General features: G+C 35.6%; 1 protein-coding gene across 1 annotated transcript in view; it reads left to right on the top strand.

Moving 5' to 3' along the window:
• LOC149206168 (uncharacterized protein ycf45-like) overlaps positions 1-10,392 on the top strand; it is a 252,291-nt gene extending 241,899 nt beyond the window's left edge. Inside the window, exon 9 of the mRNA XM_089397617.1 lies at positions 9,992-10,392. The gene's annotated coding sequence lies outside the window, so the exon portion shown is untranslated. The remainder of the gene's footprint in view (positions 1-9,991) is intronic.
• Positions 10,393-22,988: the final 12,596 nt, after the last annotated feature.

Here is a 22,988-nt window from a genome sequence, read left to right as displayed (position 1 = left end):
ATTTGTGAAGAGTTTTGATGCTCAGGTCCCTCGCTAATCTCATATTGGTGCCACCATGTTGACACTGCACTACTCTGACTATGACATTCTCCCCATTTTGTGCAGACTGTGTCCTCCTCTCCTGAGGCCTAGTGGCAAAAAAATTGTGAGAGTTAAGCTCATCCTGCCTGGGCATCTCCATGATGCCAATATCTACCCCTCCACTGCGAATCTCGACCCTAAGCAACAATAGGATAAGTTTTCCTCACCATGCAGTGGAGGTCTCAGTGATCCCCCATGTGTCAACCCCAAGGTGAACGGGATCACCCTCTGCCATGAACCTGCTCATCACAAAGTCGAGTGATCCACCCGCCAACCGAATCCCTAGATCCCCCAACCATACTGGGAGCTCTTAACTCCCACTCCTCACGAGATGCCGCTGTGTAGCGTTGTTACCTGCTAGAACCCATCTAGCCCTCATCTCTGACCCCTGTATGTATCCCTGAGGGGACCCCGAGTATCAGGGCTATGTCCCACGCAAGCCAACCTGCCCTGCTTCTGCCAGACCATGCAGTGAGATCTGCTACCCCAACTCTTGACGATACACCTAGATACTACTCGGAATCTGGGTGACCTCCTGTAGACAAAGTCTACCATCCACCATCCCTCGGGTTCCTGTGACACCTCAGATTGTCTTGCCAAAAGAGCATCATGCAGTTCCCTCGCAATCGACTCCCCATGTGTGAGCCCATGAGTGGAACCTATGCTACCTCAACAATAAACCACGCCATCCCTAAGCCTGTATCCATCAACCTGTGCCTCCACCAAACATCTCAATTGGAGAGTGATGGGTAGGTAGGTCCCCAAAGGTAGGATCAAGAGTCTGCAGGGGTATTGAAGAATAACCCCATGGATGCCCCTCTCTCTGCCTCAAATCTGTTGATAAACCAGTCAAAGACCTGTCTCTGTTGAACATGGCGTCTTTAGGAGCTCAACCACATCCTCGTCGATCCCGGGTGAGCTGCACCTAACAGTACACCTAATGTCCCTGTCCACAAGTCTCATTAGAGGCAACGCTCCAAGGGCCCATTGTGTCACACCATATGCCACTGCATAGCACCAAGTACCACCACACTCCTCGACATGCCACTGTATGCCGCAACCTGTCCCTGTACACCATAAGATATCCCTGGCTACCGCTATACCACCCTATACCGTCTCGTGCCCTGTCTGTGTCAAGGCACCAGTCACTCCCCGCGTGTACTCAATGTGATGTAAGACACTCCTACTCCAAAATGCAATCCAACACACTATGGTACACCACCATGCATCTCCATGTCCACCTGTAGACAATTGTTCAACACTAGATGCTCCCACACATCCTTGGATGTGATGGCCTAGAGTTGTGTCTCTACGTGTTGGCCCACACTTGATCGGTATCATCACCTCCATTGTCGCATCACTATACTCGCCGATGAATGGATCTTCACTCCAAATCCTCCCTAAGGGATCCAAGAAGTGAATCTCCTTATGTGTCAGTAGTGATGCCACCACTACTCTACTCCTATGCGTCTTCAATGCCCCACACAAATGTGAAGAATCCCTTGCTCCATACAAGGCACCATCTGGTGGCCTGCCAATGCCACCTCCTCCGACAAACTTCTTCTAGAGTATGTTAATCACCCCGTGATCTCGTGTACCATCGTCATAATAAGACAACCCAAGGAATCTGCCCATAAAATGGTTGGCCATTAGTGCTGACTAAAACTCCCTTAGCGAATGTGCATGCTCAACTGCTAGGTCAATTGTACCATCCAGGTCGTAGTCAACTGGCATATATGGGAAATGATAAGTAGTCCCACCGGGACCCAATTCCATTCTAGGCTTTTGGTATCCCCAGTGCCTGGAAGCTCCTACTGAGCTACACTCGTGTCCACCACCATCTCCATAGCCCACTCCACTGGGTAACAACTCAAAATCTCTCGCCATCCAACCCCAAGAGAGGGATCAAATGCACGAACTCTCGCACATAGAGCAACCCCAACATGCGGATGTTGCGCCCTGTGCAACTTTGATCGTCTCATCCCGCTATCCAGGTCAACACATGAGATCTGACTAGGTAGCTCTGTCTCTCTCTCCAATGGGAAAAGGTGACCCAACAATGTTGTTAGCCCCATCTATGTATGCCTGAAGAGGGTTGCTCTGACTCTCTAATGTGCCCTTTAACTATACCATTAGGGAATCCAACCATTCCCCAATGTGAGCCAACTGGGCCACTGACTCGGCACAAACCACTCTCATGCCCTCCAGCTCCTCGTTCTGTAGCAGAATAGTCTCTCGTACTAACGTGGTCTTCCTTTTTAATGTTAGAAGATCGGCTTGAAACTGATGACACTTCTGTGTGCCACCATCATCCAACACCTTTGTATCTCTCGGTGCCTCATCAAGGGTGGATATGTCTCCTGGCACCTCACCCATTTGTTGTGTGCTACTATCACCCAAAAACTCAGACACGACCCCAGTTACCACCTCAACGGATGGCACTACTAGGGTATGCTCCACTCTCTCCACTAAAATGTCAACTGACACAGTCAAGGGAGTCTCCAATACGAGTGATCCCTATGTCACACTAGGTGTATCTACTTGCTCCCCACAATCCTGTGTAGACGGTTGCACCCCCACGGTATGTGCATCTCTAGTATCTCTTCTGTAAGGAAGAGGATAGATCTAGCCTGACACCTTCATCAACTGGGTCAAGAATTCGCGCATATTAAATCCTCCTTGTGAAAGAATTAGTGTGTGTTTGCATCGACTTTGACCAAATCAACCTTGAAGTTCTTACCCTAGAATGGGTACCTATGTCAATTTTTCAAATGTGTCTTCATTAATATCATGTAACCTCCTCCAAATATGTGCAAATGGGTGCCCTTTGACTAAGTATAGCCATCACTAGTTACTTCACAAGTGTGTAAGGTGTGAACAAGGTTATGCAAGAAGATGATATATCCTCATAGTGGAGCACACCACCTAGGGATGTGTGCATGAGTGGATAAGGTGGAGGGTCAAAACCCTAGGGTGCATGGGTAAATTGTTTTCCTAGTCAACTCAAGGTTCAACTAACTCCTCAAATCTCATGCCAATGGATAAAAACAAAACATGAGTGACTTAGCATGTGTGAACAAGGGTTAAACTAAGGTGAGGGTGAATTGGTTTTTTGTCATGTTTTTTTTCCATGGCATGTGTGCCAAAAGGGAGAATGCCTCATCACATGTGTACATCATGGACTTAAGTTATAGCTTGGAGTGATTAATTAGCAAATAAAACTTAGGGAAAAGGACGCCTCAAGGGAGAATTAAGAACAATAATGTACTAATAATACCAATATTAGGCACTCAATCTAAGATTTAGGATACTTAAATTTTAATTAAATTATTACAAACTAGTTAGGTGTGTGTTCACATTGGAAAAAGGTGGAAATATGAAATTTTAAGGTCTAATATGGTTTCAAAATTAAGGAGTTATAGGGAAAAAGTACCATGCACCTTTTATGAGATGGGTTGGAGTGAAATGTAGGTGTAATTGAGGATTTTACCTAGGAAAAAGTTTAAGATGTGATGTGATACACAAATCACCTAGGTAAAATGGTGATAAGTGGTGAAAATGTACATGAAAAGTGAATTTTAGCTAGACAAAAAGTTATAATATGCTTGCAACAAACAATAAGCCTAGGTAAAACTGTGGAAATGACATGAATATGAATGGAACTAGGTAAATGCATCACCATGTTAGAGGTTAACCTTGCAACACTAAGTGAAAGTGACTAAGATGTGACCACCATTATAAAGATTTGTGAAGAAAAAGAGACATACCTAAAGCAACCTCCACCATTGTTCCAAGCTTTGGAAGGCTAGAATGATTCTGCCAATCTACACAAGATCGTGTTTACCACTCATGTCAATATGAGGGGTAACAAGGCCTAATCAAAAAATTGAGGCAATAAACATTTCAAAAGATATAAAATGGTTTAATAAAAATATTTTGGCCAATTTGGAAATTTCCCTGGACAAAATCAAGCAAGGGAACAAATAAAAAGAAAAAGGCTCAACTTACATATGGAGCCCAATTCCAAAATTGGGAACAATATGGAAATTTGAATTGATAAAAGGGCATGGTCCAAAGATTCGGGTTAATCTAGGAATCATATTCAAAATTCATAAAGTGAAAAATAAAAAAGGGAAAAGGTGGCAAGGAGTATACCAATTTGAGGATCGAGTCTCCTCATAGACTAAAATAAAATGTTTGAAAGGTAAAAAAAAATGATTTAGAAATTGAGATTTAAATTAGAATCTAGAAGGAACATAGTTTGAATGAAGAAAATAGGTCATATCAAGAAATAGGATCCAATTTCACAATTGGCCCTAAGATTTGAAAAAGAAGTAAAATGATGCATGATTTGAGAATTGAGGGTAAAAAGACATCAAAATGGGTCATTCAACAAAGGAGAAACTTCTAAACATTTCTAAAGGCTCAAATAGATAGAGAAATTGGTTAATTCTAAAAGCCCTTCAATAGTAGAAATTTCAAAGATAAGGCTATAATTTGAATACAATTTGTCTCAAAAACCATAAAGACCAAAACCAAAGGTCATTGATAAACAAGTGGTTCTGTGTTTTGTGAACTTGGGGAAGTTATTGAAAGCTCAATAGGTTACTAAATGATGATTTGTTAGTATTTATTTATGGGTTTATTGTTAGTTTAGGATAATGAAGAACTGTTATTTTGCATATTTTAACATGTTGAATTATTGAATTTAAGGAAATCTAAGGGACTCTCCTCTAGCTTTTTAAAATTTGTACATCACGGGATTTCTCTATTTGGATTAAAATTTGAAAGTTAATGTATCATACATCTTTTATTAACAATTCTTATAAGAATGTTTACTATTACATGGCCATGTTTATCATCAATATATTGTAAGGACTATTTCACAAATTTATTTTATGATGTGTGTATATTATATGACCAACGTTCCATTTTTTTCATATGTAAACTTATCTTGTTGAGAATTTTTTAATATATTGATTACTAAAATCTGAACAATTTTTTTTTCTTGAACCTCAAACAAAATTTATATTTTGTGGTCACAAAAGAGTACAAAATCACTTCAAGTGTACATGTAGTAACTTAAGGTTACAAATGTTTAAAAGGGATCATAAATCTTTGTTGAATTTCAAAATTCCATAGGTTATGATGTTTCCCCATCATTTTTTCACTTTAAATAATAATTGGGGATTTTAACATAAAAAAGTGCATATAAACTAAAAATATAAAGTACTTTCGGGTTATGCCTTCTAAAAAAATAGATTAACTAAAATATTGAAAATAACTTTTGTGTCAATAAAATGGAGAGAAAAAGAACATTTAATCAACCATGAAAGCTATCCCAATTTCCCAAACACAGAAAGCTAACCCATATTTTCAAATTTTTCTATGAGGGGTTTAAGTGAGACAAGTTATTTATTTTAGTCATTTTCTTTGTCTTTCCAACCTTTGATATCTTGACTAAGGTAGTTTATATGTTCTAGATGCAACTACACATCCTCTCTTTCTATAATAAGAATTCAAGTTTGGATTAATTTTATGTAAGTAATAAGTTCAAGCTTTTAGCAAGTGTTTATTAACTTGATTAGTGTGAGCATATATAGGAGAATTAGTTTAATAAGTGCGAACAAATATGTAAAAGGATTGATTAGTGAAGTGTTAATAAATTTTAAAATGTCGAAGTGGCAACTCTATGCCAATTTTGTATAGAAAACCATAACCTAGTTGAATTATCATAATGCAAATAAACGTTTGTTTTTGTGTAATATGCCCTTTCTTCTTTCCATTATTTTATTGCATTTGTGGATTGCATAGAATTTAACATGGTATCAAAGAATGGCTGGCTTTGAACTTTCTCATTAGATGGACAACTATTGATCATAGGATTTATTTGAAACATACTCCCTTGTAGGATTAGAGGATTCGCACACGGTAGATAAGACTAGATCTATCATGTGAGAGTTTTTCCAATTGAAGCTTGGGGTGAAGCTATAAATGTGTGTCATTGAAATGTGGTGATTAAAATTTGAACTTTTATATAAACTTAAAACTCATAAATGTTGTGTGAATTTTGTATGCAATGAAAAAATTATGTTGGAAATTGTGTTATCTTTTTTACAATTTTTCTATTGTCATTTAATGTGTGTGTTTTTAATTATAGGTTTGTCCTTCCACTTTTTGAAAATGTTGAAGGATATTTGTTTACATCAATAAAATCAATGCTAAATGTATTATTTTCAAAAAATAAATATACGAGCATGATCTCCACGAGATATTGTTTATCCCACTTTTCTTTATGAAAATTGTATTTTCTATTATTTTTCAAAGATGGCTAATTAATATTTGGATCACAATTTATACGCCCTTGTGTTTGTACCAAATTTATTTCTCCTATTTACATAAACTAAGAAAACATAAAACCATTTTGGAGAGTAAACATTTATAACTGTCATAAATATATATTTTTTTATTTTTGTAATTTTTATGCTACTAACTTTCCCTTGGTTCCTTCACAACTAGAGGTGAGGGGAAAACTATATATAATTATTAGGTACAAAATACAAAATAATAATGAAAATGATATGCCATCGATAAGAGATTAATGATGAATCCACTAACATCAAGTCCACAACCTAACATAGAAGAGAAGAAGGAATTTCACCCACTCAAAGTTGTGACTGCAAAAAAAATCATGTAGAGAGGAGGTAGGATTCCTAAATTTAAACCTATACCTATCAAAAATCTTTGATCAATAGCTTATTTTCATCATGAACAAAGTTTCAAATAACCACAAACAAGGGTTTATTTAACCTTGAATCAAGGTCTTGCTGAGTTAAGCAAATTTTCTTGATTGAGGTATTAATCTTGATCAAGTTCATAATTGCAATCATGGTCAATACTTTGATCAAGGATTTGTTGTAATTTTAATAGAAACACTTGAAACAAAAGACAAAAAAGGAGAAGTGTGCAACTAATAGTATTGCAATGGTTAATTGTTCTAACTAGTATTATATCAATGGTTAATTTGTGTAATAAGTATTATATCATAGTTAAAAGACCAAAAAAAATATGTAAACAAATATTAATCTGCCGCAATGATATGAAAAATATACCAAAATATATAATATGAGTAACTCAACAATAAGATGAGGAATAGGAGAAAGTACACAAGAAAATATGAATGAAAATGACTTAACAAAAATAAAGTGTGAGAGAAAATAAAGTGATAATGAGAAAAATGGAGAACATGTGACCATGCTTGCATGAAAAGAAAAAAGAAAAAAATAGCAACTAATGTTCGTGATACCATGCACAAAGAAAGGAAGAACCAAACCCACTAGAAAATGTAGTTGATTTTAACATAGACATCATTAGGGAGTGTACACACCAATCTATTGGTTAGCATTTGGTCCAACCCATAACCTAACATTTGTAATTTTTAACTACATTCATCCAAGATATATTAGATCATAGTTTTGATTTATCTTTTGGTTTGTAATTTACATAGTATTCTGTTTTACACGTGTTTTATATGTAACACATACTAAATTTAGTGGATTATGAAGGAACAATATCAAATTAGCTACCATCGGAACCTATGCCCTCTCAAGTTTAAAAAATATTTGGAAATTTTGTGGCTTTGAAAGGGATAGGAAATTTTTAGAGAATTTGGATGCAAAGAAAGATTAAGAATTTGGGGGATTTATTCATAATCAAGCAATGAGAGAACATGTTAATAACATCATTAAGATTTTTTTAGCAAAAAGTAGTAATTGTGCAGCCTCACATCTCAGATGGATTGGATAAACACATAAAATTAAGAGAGACAATAAAGTTGTTGGGTTTTCGAAATGGTAAACATGTAATGGCACATGAAAATGTACCAAAAATAATATCAATCATTCTCTTCCTTCGAGAAATCAAGAAAAATAAATATCCACATTACTTGTAGGACAATTATAGCCTTTGTTATGACACCAGGAACTTCAAGAAATGAATGGCGATGGCCTTGTCAAAAACTACTCCATGTTTCAAGAATAACATTGCAAAAGCATACTACATTCAAGTTCTTTATATTAAAAAATGATGAAGATGCTTCTTGAGCAAGTTCTTTATATTAAAAAATTGATGAAGATGCTTCTTGAGCACTTATATGTAGGGAGCCTCAGTGATAAAGGCTTTGAGAAGGTGTTAGAGAGATGGTAGTAGAAAGTTGGGAAACCCATTCTTGTGGTATAATAGATAGGAAGCTTTTTTTTTGACAATGCCTATTTAGATGTGTGTATGATGAGTATTGTAAACATGTTATGGAGATTATGCAAAGTTGAATTATTTGAGGAGCTTCAAGAAAGAAGCATTAATGTCCACATCACCATTTGCATGTTTGATCAATTGAAATTGTGGTATATTAATCTAAACATAGACCACAACACTTATTGTTGTCGATGCCATATTAAATTATAGTTCTATTATGACATCTTCATATATTTTTGCAAAATGCACTAGAAATGTGACCTTCCTCCCGCAATTTACGATTGTATTTTGATGATATTATATGTAGAAGGAATCCTAAAGATGTGATTTTTAGTAAAATACATATAGGTGGAAAAATATGTTGTGAATGTGGTAATTTGACACTCTTCCTTAGGAATTTTTGTTTGGATCCCATACACCTTGAAGTATTAGATAGCATCACCAGATGGAAGAGATATTAGTATGTTAATATGAATTCACCCTCACCTTTGGATGTGGTGTCTAAAAGGATTGATTTGTTGAAATATGAGATCCTTATTTTAGAAATTGCTAGGTTGTTTCAAAATCACAATGATAAACATATTAGATACAAGTTTAGAATAAGATTTCTAATTCAAATATTCTTGCAAGGTATTCAAGCTAGGCACAATCTTATCAATGGGAAACTTTGATGAGAATTATACATTTGCTCCATAGAGAGAGGTATAATGCAAGTACTATCATGAGTTATTCAAACTACGCGTAATATTATCTGTTGGTTACTTTGTCAAGAATTATACAGTTTCTTTGCAAAGAGAGGTACACTATAGTTACTATTATTCTAACTAGGGATTATTATTTTCAAGGATTTTGTGTGTCTTACATTCTTCTTTTATGGTTTCTTTTTACTGATGTTTGACTTTTGAATTCATGTTTATAACTATATTTCTCAAAACTCAAATCATCTACTAAAGTAGGTTTATAAACTCTTTCTTTATAAACATTTTCTTTAGGTTTATAAGCAATTTTCTTTTTACTTTGTCATGGTTTATAACTCAAATCTTCCACTAAAGTAGGTGCCTAGTGAAAAATCCATTTAGGTCATGAACAATCAAGGTTGATATGTAGGTAAGCTACTATAATGTGCAAATTCAACCTCAAATTTGACATACTTCGAACAACACATTGAGTGGAAAATAAATAAATAAATTGTCCTTTATGATGTGGGTTCTTTTATATTATCACACTCAATGATGTGAATAGATCCATGCCTTAGTACTATGAAACTATACCTGACATGAAGAAATTGCATTTTGTTTGGAGAAGAGAAATGGGTCCCATCTTTTCAATTGAGATGATAAAGTACACTTGCTTTTGTAGATTTTATGTTGATGTGAAGTGATGTGCATTTGATCAAAATGAAGTATTTGTGAGACAATGGAAACATATTCTACTTAATCCAATGGGGCAACATCAAATCTTGACATGGAAAATATATGTACATTGAAGATGATGTGGTTTCATTGGATCATAATTGATTTTCAATGTTGTTAGGGAAGATATGTAGGGATTAATGGGCCCATGTAATATTAGTGGGTCCTTTTATTTGGCCTCTTCAATGTAATGTTCAAAATTTCAAACAAACAAGCATTTACTAATTTTTGAATTGTGTGTGTAGGTGTTGTATTTGTTGTCATTGCATCATGTGACAATGAAGAGAATGTGGCATACTATTTTATGCCATGCATACAAATAAAAAACGCATTGATGAGATTGTATCAAGATGGAGATTACACATACAAGATTAACATCAAGTTTGTAATGTGTCAATTTTTTTATAAAGTGGAAAAAACACACAGGCCATATTCTCTAGATGTTTTGTATCGAAATGTATATTTCCAATATAGTCATGGTGATAGTAGCTTATATAAAATTCACAAAAATTAAAGTAAAGAGAAATGAAGAAAGGAGATGGAAGATGATAATAATTAATTGTGGACATATCATGGATGTGTGCATCTGTATCACCAAATGGCTAAATAAATAAAATATAGGTCACTTTTTGAAGTTTTTAGTTAATGAATTAACTTAATTTTGTAATGAGTTAATGTATGTCATTAAAAATAAATTAACTAGAGAAATAACAATGTTGTTTTTTGGTGTGTTTGTTTGAGTTCCTTTATGGTTTCTAGTAGGTGCACTAGCAAGTGTAATATCCTATGTGAAATTATTTTAAGTGTCATGACCATATATGCTTGTGAGAATTCACATTTCCTTTATAAGTTTATAATGTAGGGTGAAATCATGACAAAATTTCTTCTCTATGTGGTTAGTTTATGGATTGTTAGTAGCTCTTGTAATTTCATGTGTTAATTACTTGTTTATGAATACTTTTAAGTCAATCTTTTTAGGTTAATGTATGTATAAAACATACTTTTATATGATGATGACTTTTTAGGCCAAATTTGGCTTATTAAACCTTAAGAAAAATAATGATTAATTGATTAGCTTTAACATTCTGTTTGTATCATTTAAAATATTGTAAATAAAATTTCTTAGCTCATTGTAGTCCTCAATTTCCTAAGTCCACTACATCAAACCCTATTTTCATTTTTCTTGGGGAACTTATGTGCACTTGTAGACATTACTTATTATGATCGAATGGTGCTACTCTTTAACCCTTCATAGATACAAACCTTGCTACTTGCCTCATTTCCACCTATTCATTATGAGTTGTCACTTATATCTTCCCTCTCCTTACTCCAATTTATAAATTTTTTTATAAATTTTTCAGCATTGCAATCTAGCTTCTTGCACCATCATGCATCTCCAGTTCATATTCCATTGAATTCATCAACTATTTTTCCAATTTTTTCTTACTTTTGATTTTTCCTTGTTGTTTGGGTCACTAGAAATAATATAGTTTTCCTTAGAGATAATCATCTCTTGTGATGCTATCGATTCATCCTCTAATGAATCCCAAGAAAGACAAGTAATCACCAATTCTTTAATGAACGCATGTGACTTTCTTTTGATTTATTTCTTCTAACATGGTACCCTCTAATTCCATATGAAGTTATTGTCCTGATATAATGGCGTCAAAGAAATTATTTGGATCATATTGTTCTAATCTCAACATAATGGAATTCTTATCCACTAGATATGTTAACTTAATCAAATATTCCCATATATATCTGCTAGACATTTCACCTACCAATGATAGTGAGAGATTGAACGGTTGTCTTTTCTATTTCCATAAGCTAAAGTAATGGTTTATGGTCATTATTTTCATTACCCATTGCTATATAATAACTTAATTCTTTAAAAAAATGTGTACTCTAAAACCCCTCATACCCATATTTATGAAAACAAAGCTATCTCAAACCAATCCCCAGCATTCTCAACATTCATCTTATTATTGACCTCAAATCATGGGGTCGTCTCTACTTCTTTCCTTTTGATCTTCCAACACTAGATTTAGGATTACATGCATTTTGTGTGAAAAAATGTGTAACTTGTCTTGAGTTCTAGCTACAACGGTTGGTAGCGCAATTCTTTCTCACCTTCACCTGGGTTCAATTCTTGCAAAGGGACATGTTGGTCCATTGTGATAAGAGTAGAAGGGTAAATTACCCTCGAATAGAGGTTCACACCCCTGGTGTGCCTTGAGATGCCTTAATCCTTGCTAAGTTGTCAATTTTCTAAATGATGGCTTGCGGGTTGTTGGCACTAGTCTAGAGGTTATAGTGGCAGTCAGTCAGCTTTAAACATGGGCCTTGTACAAGTAATCTAAAGTTATTGATTCCTCTTATATATATATATATATATATTCCATATGGGGAATATACATATCGAAATTCCGAAGGGAACCTCATACAATAAGGATCAAAAGAATTACAATGATATACTCATTATAAGCTCAAATATGTCACATTCGAGAATTGAAACCATATAGGGAGGATAACAACATTTCTTATAACCATCCAAACTACATCCAAATGAATATATGTGTGTGTGTGTGTGTGTGTGTGTGTGTGTGTCATGAAGTATAGTCAATCATTACAACTTACAAGTATTTATAATGAATTAGCTTTACTGTAATGTATTATAAGTAAATAGACTTATTCCAATTAATTATACTTTATCAATTAATCATAAATATTTTTAATTCCTTTTTTATATTAATTTAATCAACGCTTATTAACTTTAATGAATGATAATAAAATATATTAAAAAAAATTATATATTTATATAATTTATTTTAACTATTTTCAATTAATTTTGATATTATAATTAATGATAATTAATTATAGTTAACAATAATTAGTTGTAATTGTGATTAATGTAATTGTGTAGAGTTTTCTAAATCAATCAAAAGTGTATGGGACATTATTAATATTTGAGGCCAAACAAATATCGTTAATTATTATAATTAATATAAAAAATAATAATAATATGATGGTAATTAGTTTATAATGATTTGTCGTTATTAAATATAAGTAACAACTAAATTGATCATTATTGAACATAATATATATTGTTGAATGGTGTTGTCATTGATGCCAATGTCTATCTATGAACTCTCTTACTATTCGTATATGGATTGCATTAGTTGGAAGCTTCAATGGACAAGAAGCCTTGAAAAGAAGAGAAAGAAGCAAGCCCCTGCGATGTGGTCATGATACCCTGCATTTGATGAGAAAAGTGAATCAGAAGATCAGTGTTTTGCTCACAATTTCATCATAGAATGATAGTACGTGTCATGTCGATTCCAACGGAAGGTGGCTCGCCACATAACTCGTGGTTGAAGAGATATGTCTTGACAAAGTTGGAGCCCTCATAGTGTGGTTAAGATGCCCCATCTAAGGTATTAAAGGCAGTTTGATGAAATCTGGCATTGATGTTTAATGAAAACCTCAATTGATTTTCTATGGATCTTGGGTTGACCAATCAACCCTCCAAACGAGGAATTTTTTAGTCCAAATTGGCTACCAAAGGAGGGTTAAGTTAGCCCCTTAAGAGAAATCTTATTTGTGGAAATAATCCCAAATTGGAGATTAGGTTGGCCCATTAAACTATTGAATTTGTCTTCTTAAATTTTGAAGTTATTAAGGTTGGCTCCATGGCTTGTTGGGCATGTCAACCCCTCTTATTGACCCCTCCTTCACTATAAATAAAGAGCTTGATTGCCTTCCTAGGATAATCATTCTCACAACTATCAAAAGCAAAAATTAGTTATGGCATATTTGTGGCCAGGGTAGTCGCACTCATTTGGAAGAAGGGTTGAGTTTTGAATGGTTTTTGCCTTTATCTTTCTGTGTAGAATTTGTTTGCCAAGGCTTACTTCTAATGTTGATTTTTGCCTATCCTTAAGGCCTCTCTATGGTAGTCCTTTGATCCTCTATGGCAGTGTTCTGAGGCATTTCGAGCCTCCTCTTCTATTGCATAACTTCGCTCTTCTTTCAGGATTATTTCATATTAATGAAGGGTTATTTTTTAGACATAACCAAATTATTTTTTCTAAGGCACAATTTGGAATTCTGTAGAAGATTTTGTATGCAAGTCTAAGGCATATTAAAGGTCCTCTCTAAGCTTGATTTGATACCCATTTGTGGTAGATCTTCTAAGGTTATTGTTGTAGCTTATTTTGAAGAACGATAAGGCCTGATCAGAGGTGATCTTCTCAGCCTTCGGAAAAACTCAAGAGGGGCCTTTTTGGTTGTCTTAAGGCTATTTGCTGAAGTTGATTCCAAGCAGATTCACAAGCGATTCTTGAGGTAGTTCGTTGAAGGTTGCCCAAGGCCAGAGTTAGGGCACTCTAATTGTTGTTTGGAGGGTGAATCAGATCTCATTTCAAGTTCATTTCAGCAGTCAGGTAGGCCTGTGGAAGTTGAGCAGGAGAAGGATATCAAGTTGTAGACACAAGTTGATTATGCCACTGATCCAAAGTGACTGAAGTTGGGTCAAAAACCATACTTGTATTGGGGCTTGTTGAGCAGCTATTGAAGAGCATCTTCAAGGACAAATGACTTGACATATCCTGAAGTTAATCATCATCTATGGTATGACCTATTGTAATTTGTTGAGAGGCGGGTTTAAATCATGATCTTTTATAATGACTAGACTATTATATTTTTACATCACTGTTGAAAGCCAGATTGACATGGTGTATATCTTTGAGCTGAGTGATACACTTCAGGAATCCTATTGTTTATATGCACAGTTGTCAGTGAAGTTGAGTATGCGCCCTATAATGTTGTTGTGGCAAGGTTGAGTTTTTCATTGATCTTGTTATAGCATAACATGCTACTAGACATATTATATAGTTAATAGATAGAGAATGCATGATCTGGAGTTTCTCTAGTTGTGATTGTCAAGTGATGACAGGGAAGAGTGTTGATTATCATTGGAAGAGTTGATTCAACTAGTGCAGAGTTAAGGCTAGAGGTTATGAGTTGGTAACATTATTGTATGCAGGACTAATATTATTGAGTGTTGAGGCAGTTCACATTGATGTCATACGATTGATGTATATGTGCAAGCTTTATTGAGATTAGTATTGTCATATATTGCCTTTAGTTGCTGCCTTATTTGACAATGAAAGAATATATGTAGTAGATGTTTAGAGTGTGATAAGTAAAGGGCTACCTGAACTGAGAGGACAATGTTTGTGCTATTGTTGTAAGGTTTGGATAGAGATTTTTATGCAAGTTTAAGATCAAGGCTTGATGTTATTGATAAGAAAGAGTTTACTATGGTTGACTGAGTTTAAATGCTATTAGTACAATAATTTCATCTCGGAGACCTATTGTGGATCTATCTCTATGTTGTTAGGGTTTTCCATTAGATAAACATGTTGACCAGTAATTTGTGAGTAAAGAGAGTTGGTATTGTTGTTGATGACCTTAAACTAGTATTACAGATTAACAAAGTCAACCGGTTGTTTTGATATTGTTTATGTTAATATTGATCATAGGTGGATCCAACCTGAAAATATATGAAACATGGTCCACTAAGGTAATTTGAAGGTCAGAGCCTTCAAGGCAAGTGGCGGCTTGCTGAGTAGGGTGGAAAGGTGGTGTAAGGTAGAGATTTGGTTTTCCTTCAAGTTGGAGCATGAGAACACTTTAGAGTGGTAGGGTGGTGCTAGGAAAATTTGGAGCTTGTAGGTTGTTGGAGCATCCTTTCAGTTGGAGTTGATAAAACCAGGGCGTTGGAGCATCCTTTCAGTTGGAGTTGATAAAACCAGGGTGTTGGAGCATCCTTTCAGTTGGAGCTGATAAACCAAGGTTTCAAAGCATCCTTTTAGTTGGAGCTGATAAAACCAAGGGGTTAGAACCTCCCTTCAACTTGAGCTGGTAAACTAGGGTGTTGGTGCATCCTTTCAGTTGGAGTTGATAAATCAGGGAGTTGGAGCCTCCTTCCAGTTTTTACTGGAGAATCTTGGAAGTTGGTGCTTCTTGTTAATGTAATCCTTAAGACTTACATTAAAATTATTCAGTGGTTTTTCTCTCGGAATGATTTCCACCGAAAAAATATCTTGTGAACTGTCTTTGATGTTATGCATTGTTGAATGGTGTTGTTAATTGTTTAATGTTTACATGTTATCATTAAAAAAAATTAAAAAGTATCGAATATTGATTCACCCCCCACTCCCCTCTTAATATTAGTGAATATTCCAACAATTGGTATCTAAGCAAGTCCCTTTAGTTGCATCTTAACAATTGGAAGGAAAATCTCAAGAGATAAAAAATGGGAAATTCAAGGAAGCATGCATCTAGATGAACAACGGAAGTCTTCAATATTGCACCAAGTTCAAGACCTATTACAGATGATGAAGAGAAATGGGTTAGTCTAGTTCCTTTACTCGGTGAATCATGCTTTGAATTTTGGAGAGATAGAATGGAAGCCTATTCGGGAACTCTTGGATACGATGTATGGAATTTTGTTTTTTCTAGAAATACATCTACCGGAAAATCAAGAAGGTACAATTCAAAAGCCATGAATGTCATTTTAAGTGCTTTATCAGATTTTGTGAAATTAATGTAGGTTGGTGCTCATCAGCCAAACATCTTTGTGAGAAGCTTCGAAATCTCTACTTAAAGAAGAATGCAGTTCAAGATGAAGATAATGATGATGATCGTAACTCAGATAAAGTAGATGAAGATAATGATGATGATCATAATTCAAATAAAGTAGATGAAGATAATGATGATGATTGTAATTCAGATAAAGTCGATGAAGAAGAAGAAGTAGTAGTGGATATGGAAAAAGAATTAATTAGTGCATTACGTGATCTTAAATAAAAAGAGAAGGAAAATTGTATTCTCGAAGAGGAAGTTTCTCTCCTGAGACTTCAAGTGCAAGAAGTAGAAAAGAAAAAGAAATCCCTGACAATCCAATTAGAGGAATATGTTCAAAAGTACGAGGCAGAAGTTAGTCAAAAGAAAAAGGAACATTATGCTGCTCTAGATGAAATAAATAGGTTAAAGGAATGGCAGAAGGAGCAATTGCAAGATGTCAAAACAAATAATCATGTCATTAATGAGAAGAATCAAGAAATTAATTGCTTGAAGAGGCAAAAGAAGTAGGTGAAGCTCCATGCAATGAAGACACGAGTTTCAAGCCCCCACAAAGCAAGCTTGAAGAGAAGTCTGAAAGAAAAATATTTCAAAGGCCAGGTGAAAGACATAAGAAGATTGAAAATGTTTCTCTAAGAAGTTATGTTGAGGTTATCAGGGACAAAGAACAATAAAGCTTTGATCCACCTCTAAGAAAAATTGTCTTCAAAAGATCATCAAGGCAAGACATTTCATCCAAGTACCTGATCTGAATGGAAAATGGCATCCACCCATGGTATTCATCCACCCATGGCATTTCTCCACTGATGTAATTTATCCATGTTATTGTAAGTAGCATCCACCCATGGTATTCATTCATCCATGGTATTTTCCCATGGTATTGTAAATGGCATCCACCCTTGGTATTCATCCTCCCATGGTATTTATCCACTCATGGAATTTACCCATGGTATTGTAAGTGACATCCACCCATGGTATTCATTCACCCATGGTATTTACCCACCCATGGAATTTACCTGTGGTATTGTAACCAAAAAAGGTTAGAAGTAACAAATCACATTTTGTATAAGGATAGATTGTCCACCACAATGTAGTCTTTATAGTTATTATCTATTTTCATATATATATATATATATATATCTTAGTGGTTTTGTTATTGTATGTTCTCCTCTTTTCTTCTGGCATTTCAAATTTTTAGATCTTGCCCCCCCCCAAGATCCGGATCAGTGGTATCATATTCGGGTTATGGCTCCATGGGAATGGGAGTTTGATGCATATTTTAGTTTCAAAAATTTGCAACAATTTTCAACAAAATTTATGCATGTGCTAGGACCTCCATGGAGCACTTTCTTGGGCAAAGCAAGAAGTTTTTTTTCATCTTTTTGCAGAAATTTTTTGGGCAATGAGTTTTCAAATCAAATATGCAACTTTTGGAGCAAAATTTACAAAAACAAATAACATATCTGGATTACTTGCAAAAAAATACCCAAATTCAAAAAAACCATTGGCCGAATCGGAGTTTGGATGAGGGAGATATCGCTGCTTCAAAATAAGTTGTGTTGCAGAAATTTTTCTGACGACAATTCGTGGACGGCGGCTCTCCTATCATTTTTTTCAGTTTTTGTGCATAATTTCAGACAAATGATTGTATATCTGAACTCATCTTGAAAAATCACCCAATTTCAAAAAAAAAAATTGGTCGAATCGGAGTTCGAATGAGAGAGATATCGATGATTTAAAATCAACTATTTTTCCATAACATTTGTGACGATGGGACAGTTGCAGCACGAATTTGAGTTTCCAGTGTGTCCAGATAGGGGTCTCAATCACATGGGAAGATGTAGAATGGTCATTCTATTTCCAAAAACATGTTATAATAAATATTATGAGTTATATTGACCAAGTTATGCACATTTTAAATTAGTTTTTTCTTTATATCGGGAGCAACATTCAGAGCGAGATCCCTTTGGAAACATACTCTCCTACTTCACTTTAGTAGGCACCTGCTTCACATTCATCAATTTCAGCATAGCAACATCTAGCTTGGGTTCTTTGGAGACGTTCCCTCCCACCTCAGGCTATGTAGGCACCTGCTACTTTATCAACAGTCAGCATCACGATTATGGATCAACCGCATAAAATCCTTTTCATCGAAGTCCATTTACTAGGCCACACATTGTTAGTATCACAGTTGGTCACAAACATTACAGGATATCTCTATCCTCGAATCTTCGTTTTTCATGGTTATGGGTCATCCACAAACCCACAATTTATCGAAGTCCATTTGTTAGGATGCACACTGTCAGTATCACAATTGGTCACAAGCATTACAGGGTATCTCTATCCTAAGATCTTCGTTCATCACGGTTATGGGTTAACCACACAAAACCCTTCTCTTTAGTGTCTCTTCATATTCAACACAGGCTTCTTAGGAGGAAACTTCACACAATGGGGATCATTACTTCTTAAGGGAGAGGAATGATCTAAATGGAAAATGGCATCTACCCATGGTATTCATCCACCCATGGTATTTATCCACTCATGGAATTTATCCATGTTATTGTAAGTGGCACCCACCCATGGTATTCATTCACTCATGGTATTTACCATGGTATTGTAAGTGGCATCCACCCTTGGTATTCATCCTCCCATGGTATTTATCCACTCATGGAATTTACCCATGGTATTGTAAGTGACATCCACCCATGGTATTCATTCACCCATGGTATTTACCCACCCATGGAATTTACATGTGGTATTGTAACCAAAAAAGGCTATAAGTAACAAGTCGCATTTTGTATTGGGATGGATTGTCCACCACAATGTAGCATTTACAATTATTATTTGTTTTAATAATAATAAATGTTTCTTTGTGTTTTTGTTATTGTGTGTTCTCCTCTTTTCTTTTGTCATTTCAAATTTTTAGATCTTGTGGGCCTCCCCTCCCCCCAAGATCCAGATCAGTACCCTAATATGTTTAATGGTTATTATCTTTCATGTACTAAGTTTGGGCATAAGGCTATGGATTACAAATCTTATGATAGGGATGATTATCAAGATCATTATCAAAACCCTAGAGGTAAGTTTGTAGAATCACATGGTAGATATTCAAATGGCTTCATTAGTAGAAAGTATATGCCAATTGCTTCGTCTTTCAGGGATCATATAGAATGCATAAAATGCCATAACTATGGACACATAGCTCGTGATTGCAGAAGTAATGTACTGAGTAGATCTACAAGTGACTTAATGAACAATTTCAACTACTTCAAGCAAATGTTTCCAAAAAAAAATTGAAAATCTTTCACAAATAAATTGTATGCGTCTTCTGAAAATTTCCCTTCTAACAATTAACACACAATTCTATCAAACATTTTCTAAACAAACTTAAGGACAATTTCTAACGAAATTTTTTTATTTTTATTTAAAAGCAAATAACATAATTTATATTGACATTGTAGGGTAGCACCTGGAAGATGCTCCTGTTGATAAGAAAGTTTGATAATTCTTGAATACACAGGATCAATCACCAACTACTACGGGACTATGACAGTGAATATTTTGACCCCTTTGGTGACAATCTGCTACAACACTTCCTCTAGATTATACTTTACCTGGTATATAATGGAATAAGCTCAGCCTAAGAGATAAATTTCAAATCTGGATCTGAATGTGGACATACCAGTTGGGCTCTCTTGTTTTGATAAAGAGGAGATTTGACCAGCCCTTAAACCTCTGAAATCAATGCCCCTATAATTTCCCGGCCTCTAGAACTTAATGCATACAACATGACATTTCCCTTTTAAGTGACTCGACCCTCTTGGATGGTAGAAATAGACCTTCTTTAGCTCTGGAAAAATTCAAGGGCGGATTGATAAGTCCTTGGAGAAATAATGAAAGGGCTCGATGATAATCTTAGGCCACCAACAATGGAGATCGATTCCCTTTCTGGAAAAAATCTTGAAGACGAAATTCTCGACCTTTGGGAAGTATTACAAACTATATACCAAGTTTAAACAATTCGTACATCCACATGTATCATAAATTTGACCTTATTTCATTGAATGGCTTCCTTGATCTTGGACACAATCTATTCGACTTCTGCTGGTAATGAGTCTTGGGCGCTCTAATTATAAATGGATTAAAGATTATCTCCTTAGAAGTTCAAACTTTGGCTATTAGACAAGTTAATCTGACCTTAAGGAATTAACTTGGCCCTATAAGTATTCAATCTGAATTAGTAGAGGATTCATCCTTTCGTTTGGTGCATTCAGCTTTGACACAATTCCTTCTAAATTCAACCCTCTAGATCTTAGTACTCGACCTCCCTAAAAAGGAGATGCACTCAGCCCCTAGGAGACTATGTAGATCCATAACTAGATTAAATCAACATGTTGGAGCTCCTACAAAAAATATTGATTAGATCTTTAAAAAGGAACAAGTAAATCAATTCCAACTAGGGTGGAAAATAGTGTCCACCGAAGAAGGAAGAGAGAAACTAGGGTGGCACTCGAAGTCCACCAAATCAGCTTAGAGTTTCACTTCAAACCCTTAAATATGAAACTCGCTTGATTTTCTCTTCAATAACAATATAATATGATAGGAATATAATGATTTGCAAATGAATCTACCATCCTTTTATAATTCTTCATTGAGTCTCCCTCTAGCTTCTAGATTCACCTTTTTCCTATTATTTAATTCGTGGGGGCCATTTTCCACCAAGAGACTTTTTGTCGCCATTTTAATAAAATAATAATTTGGTGCCATTCTTCAATAATAATAAAATTGCCTCCATTCTCCAATAAAATATTATTTGCCACCTTTCTCCAATAAAATAATATATTCCCCTTTTAATTAACATTACCAAAATTGGGAAAAATTCCTTAGTGATTCTCACGCTCACAAAATTGGGGATATTACAATCCTCCCTGCAAAAGATTACTTGTCCTCAAGCAATGCTTGAACAAGTGCTCTCTCTCTCTCTCTTTGTTGACCAAAACTATCACTGCAAAAAATACTAGGGTCCCAAATGTGCCACTGAGTCACCTTGAATCCATGCACTATCCTATCATAAAGGAATCCCTTTATACCAGGGTCCCAAGTCATCCTACTCAACATAGAGCACTTCTTGCACCACAAGACACAATCTCTATAAACACATCGCATATCACCAATAAGAAGAGCACCCTGGTCATGTGGAATCCCAACCAACTCCTCGAGAATTTTCCCTGTTGAAAAACCAATCTCATGCACTTCAAGAGTAGACTCTCGAAGATGCAATATGACCCTCGTGGAGATGAATCCTCGCCTGTCAGCACTCTCCATGATCTCCTCCTGTTGATCATCCTGCCAAAATAGTGAAGTTCCTCTTGCTATTTACAGATCAGTAAGGAAATCTGAAACCCAATGGAAGATCTACCCAATCTCCTACAAAAAATAGTTTATCCCTAAGTGTAGTTGAACTGCCAAGCCCTAAAATGTCATGGTCCCATGTCAGTCTCAAAAGGATGCCACGATGTTGATGTTGTGACACTCTGACTATAATTGGATACCTATCATGCACATATTGTATCCTCCTCTCTTGGAACTTGATCGTGAAATTTCTGTAAAGACCAAACACAACTTGCCTAGGCATCTCCACAATGTCAAAGCCTACCCCTCCAAAGCTAACCTCGATCCTAATCAACAAAAATGGAAACCTACCTTTCCATGCAATGAAGGCCTCAATGATCCCCCAAGAATGAACTAGATCACTCTCTGCCATGAACTCCTTATCACGAGATAGAGAGGTCTATCAACCAACTAAATCCTTAGATCCATAGCTAGATCTACTGCAACATAGATCTAATAACTACTAGAATCTGTCTATGCCTCATCTCTGGTATTTGCATGCAATCAATATATAGACACCATGTATCATAAATCAATCGCATGCATGCTAAATTTCCCTGTACCTACCATACCACACAGTGAAATCTATTATCATGTCTCCTATAGTTATCTCTCACCCCAACCACATGCCTCAATTGGAAAGTTTTCCTCTCAATGCCATGTGCTTCGTCTAATTGTCTCAAATGAACCCCCCGTGTCTTGTTGCTCATGAGGTGATCGTTAAGAGACAAGATCCAAATCCTCTGTGACTATGTGTGGTGCTAGAGAGTGATATAGGTGTGGACTCCAATGGATATGTCCAAGAACCCATATAGACATTCATGACCAACCCTATGTTTGATCCACTTTCCAAACCTAGGTATGCCCACACCTATGAAGTACCTGACATCCAAGTCAAGATATATCCCTGCTAGAAACACTCCCTCGGTCTGTTGTGTAGCCTCGTGCACTACTGCATGACACCATGCATCTTTGTGCTCCTTTGCATACCACTACTCGTGTTTGTATCACCCTATACACCACTGGATGCCATGATTTAAAACTACATCAGTATGTGTCAATCTGCATCCTGTTTGTATCACTATCTCCCTTAGTTCACTACCATTACCTCTAACGTGTGGACCTCCCCTCGTAATCCTCCTTAAGAGATCAAAGAGGCTAATCTCCTTATGTGTCAATGGTAGTGTCATTACGATTCTACTC

Source organism: Pinus tabuliformis, chromosome 1_2 (genome assembly GCF_031772625.1).
Source record: "Pinus tabuliformis cultivar Carrire ecotype Pingquan chromosome 1_2, CPIR1, whole genome shotgun sequence".
NCBI lineage: Eukaryota > Viridiplantae > Streptophyta > Pinopsida > Pinales > Pinaceae > Pinus > Pinus tabuliformis.
This window is presented reverse-complemented; position numbering and strand designations above follow the sequence as displayed.